We start from the raw sequence: 4,101 nt of genomic DNA on the forward strand, positions 1-4,101 counted from the left end.
AACCTGAGATGGAACAAATTCAACCAAGCTCAGTCAGTTGGAGGTTGCTTCTGCTGTGGAGATAAGCTAGGTAGGTTCCTAGTTCCTTCATTTTTCTAACCTTCCAGTATTTGGGGCCCATAAGAGTTTGGTGAAGGTGGAATCAGGGTCTCAACTTCAAATTTTCTTCACCTAGAAGATTGAATTAATATAAACATATGATAGCAACTATATATAATTCATTTAGAGAGAGAGAGAGAGATGATCTACTTTGGGATAAAGTTTTTACAACAACCATAGTTTACCTACTACTTTGTTGTCCATGTAAGCTCCCATGACTCTCACGAACCATTTAAGTTTCCATTCAACAATTAGATGTCCCATGACTATTCCAACTACAGCTCCACATCCATATCCCATTAGCATGGATTTCCAATCAAACTCACTTGTTGTAGACTCTGTCAAGGATGTTGGTGGATCTTCTGCCTCTGTATCTTCACAGTTCTTTGACAATGGAGGTCCACATAACTCTAAGTTCCCCTCAAAAGAAGTGTTTGCAAATGTTCCAAACTGTTGGCCTTGGGGTATAGGTCCCTCAAGGTGGTTATATGAGAGGTTCAACACTGCAAGAAATGTTAAACTTGTCAGCTGCCAAGGTATCTCCCCTGAGAAATTGTTTTTGGAGAGATCTAATGACTCAAGCTCTGTAAGGTTGCCCAAGGATGATGGGATAGCACCAGTAAAACTGTTGCAGGACAAGTTGAGCACAATCAGTGACTTTAGATTTCTTATAGATTCTTCAATCTCTCCTTGGAATTTGTTGTTTGAGAGATCAATAGCTGTGAAAATGGTTAGGATCTTCACCAGTACAATTTCACGTCCTTTGCTCATCACGGTTACAGAATCTTGATAGTAGTTGCTTCCAATGTACTTTGGTCTGGAGTTACCTTCATCCACTGTCATCATGGCTTTCAGTGACTGAAAGTATTTGGATGGAAAACTACTTGTGAAACAGTTGTAAGAGAGGTTGATGATATGCAACTTCGAAAAGGACGAACTACTACTTGGAGGCTCAATCGATCCATGGAACCTGTTTGATCTCAAAATAAGAACTTGCAAGTTTCCTAGATTCTCCAACCAAGAAGGAAATGTATCACTTATCTGATTGTTTCCGAGGTCTAGAACCTCTAGCATTGTGCAGTTAGCCAATGACCTTGGTAATTGTCCTTCTAACTGATTGGCATTAAGGTCTAGTGTCCTCAAATAGCTTCCACTTGTAAATGCCTGAGGAATGGTCCCAAGAAACATGTTTCCCCTTAGTTTCAGTACTGTAAGAGACTTGCTGAAGCTGCTCAAGCATTCCGGTAGTGAGCCACTCATCTGGTTACTAGACAAATCTAGTAGCTGAAGAGAACTCAAATTGCAGATTGTTGAAGGGATCTTCCCAGTAAGATTATTGTTTGAGATTGAAAAGAACTTTGTGTACTGTGGAAGAATTGGTAATGATCCTTGCAATCTGTTTTGAGAGAGATGCAATGACTCAAGCTTTGTAAGGTTCCTTATTGTTGATGGGATTGGACCAGTGAGACTGTTGTAAGACAAATCAAGCACTGTAAGTGCCTGAAGATTCCCTATGGCTTCTGGAATTTCTCCTTCAAATCTATTATTTGACAGATCGAGAACTTTGAAGATGGATATTATGTTCACAAGTATAATCTCATGTCCCTTCTTCACCAATGTCACAGTATCTTGATAGTAGCCATTAGCTGTGTACTGCACCTGGGGTTTATCTTCATCTAATGTCATCATTGCTTTCCAAGACCAAAAGTATTTTGATGGCAACAAAATGTAAAATTGTTATCAGTAAGGTCAAGGATATGCAATCTAGAAAAGGAGAAACCAGATCGAGGATTCTCAATGGAGCCATGGAATTTATTTGTTCTCAAAACTAGAACCTGCAAGTTTGGCAGAGTGTCCAACCAAAAGGGAAATGTATCTATGATCTGATTGTTTCCAAGTTCCAATACCTCTAGCTTTTCCAAGTTGGCTAAAGACCTTGGCAATGCTCCTCCAAATTTATTTGCATTAAGATCAAGCATCCTCAAACCACTTTCATCTGTAAATGTATGAAGAATGGGGCCATGGAAGCTGTTCCCTCTTAGTTTGAGTACTGAAAGAGACTTGCTAAAGTTGCCCAAACACTGGGGTATTAAGCCAGATAACTGATTATTAGACAAATCAAGGTATTTAAGAGAACTTGCATTGCAGATTAGTGAAGGGATTTCTCCACTAAATTTATTGTTAGAGGCTGAAAAGAAGACAGTGGAGTATGAGGGAATTGGTAGTGATCCTTGCAGCATATTATTTTTAAGGTCAAGAAAGAGCAAGTTACTCCATGGTAGAACAGTCATAGGTTGTTCAAAACCTTGAAGCATGTTGTGCGAAAGATCTAAATATTGCAAATGCTTCCCTATATTCCACATCCACTTTGGAATCTGCCCATGAATTCTGTTGTTAGAAAGGTCAAGATCCAACAATTTCTCTTGGCTTCTCAAAAAATTAGGGAATTCACTGATGTTACAAGATGATAGTCTCAGCTCCTGAAACTTGGGGAAATTAGAATTCAAGGTGGCATTGGTGATCAATGATAGATTATTACTTGAAAGATCGAGAACAGTAAGCCTTTGGAGCTGTTGAAAAATAGCAAGCTCTGTATTACCAGTTAAGCTATTTGAAGAAAGGTTGAGAACTGAAAGATTTGTGAGTTTGAAGATTGACCTTGGAATTGAACCCTCCAATTCATTGCTACTCAAGTCAACTTGCTCCAATGATGGAGAAGTTAGATCGAGGTCACTGATACGGCCTGTGAGCCGATTTTGGCTGAGATCTAAGATCGTACACAATGGTAGTGTGAACAGAGAAGAAGGAATTGGACCCATTAACTGATTAGAAGAAAGCTCTAGATGAACAAGTTGACTTAGGCTGGCAAGTGAGGATGGAATCAACCCTGAAAACTGGCATCCAGAAAGAGACAAATGATTCAAGTACTTCAGATTGCCAATTGAATTTGGTAGTTTCCCAGAGAAACTTGTTTCTGAGAGATCCAAGAATCTAAGAGAACTGTTACCCAGATGAATTTCAGGCAAATAACCACGGAGTCCTGGATTATTCCTTAAAGCAAGTGTCTCTAAGTTTTCTAACTCATAAATACTTCGTGGAAATAACCCATAGAGCCCACAAGACATGAGAGACAGAGATGTCAAGGAAGACAAGTAAACCAAAAGCTCAGGTACTGCAGATGAGATGTTCACATGGTCAAGATGAAGTTCTTCTAAATTGGATAAATTTTGAACAAGGGTTGTCAAGCTAAACTTCTCAAGTTTCAATGAAAAGCCATTAGATGAAGAGAGATCAAGAGAAACTAACCTCCTCAGCTGCAAGATTTCAAGTGGAATTTGGCCAGAGAATCCTGAATGAGAAAGGTTAAGATGGGTTAAGCTTGTAAGCCGAGCAAGCCCAGATGGTATTGGAGAAGAGTTGAAGTAGTTGTAGGCAAGGTTGAGCCTCTGGAGGTTGGCAAGGTGGAAGAAAGAGCTGTTGAAGTATATAGATCCTGAAAGGCAGCTACTGCTGAGGTCTAGCCCGACCACATCTCCAGTGTCCATGTCACATGTGATCCCATCCCAGGAACAGCAATCAGTAGTGGCCTTCCAAGATTCCAACTTTAAACAAGAAGAAGAAGAAGAAAAAGAAAAGCTTTGCTTCAGCTGCAGCAAAGCAGAGCTCTGGTAACTAAGGCATCTTCTTTGATCTAATGTAGAGAAAACAGGAAGAATGATTTGGAAGAGTAAGAAGAGAAGCTGAAGCAATTGTCTCATCTTTTGCAGGCACACACTCGCAGGCAGAGAGAGAGAGAGAGAGAGAGAGAGAGAGATCTTATATAAGACATGAATTTCCTCCTCAGAGGGTTCTTGTTCTTTCAGGTATGGACATGGCGACATGGGTGTGTGTATCAAAGGTTGTTTTCAAGACACAAAAAATGGATTTATGGTCCATTCAGGTATGAACATTAGCATGCATCAATCAAGATTTTTAGGCAGGTGTTTGACGTTATGACAAAAA

The 4,101-nt window shown here is 39.8% G+C and overlaps 1 pseudogene; it reads right to left on the reverse strand.

Annotated features, from left to right (window-relative positions):
* Positions 1–264: 264 nt before the first annotated feature.
* On the reverse strand, positions 265–3,893 carry LOC122651172 (annotated as a pseudogene).
* Between the last annotated feature and the right edge of the window lie 208 nt (positions 3,894–4,101).

This window comes from Telopea speciosissima, chromosome 2 (genome assembly GCF_018873765.1).
Source record: "Telopea speciosissima isolate NSW1024214 ecotype Mountain lineage chromosome 2, Tspe_v1, whole genome shotgun sequence".
In the NCBI taxonomy this organism is placed as follows: domain Eukaryota; kingdom Viridiplantae; phylum Streptophyta; class Magnoliopsida; order Proteales; family Proteaceae; genus Telopea; species Telopea speciosissima.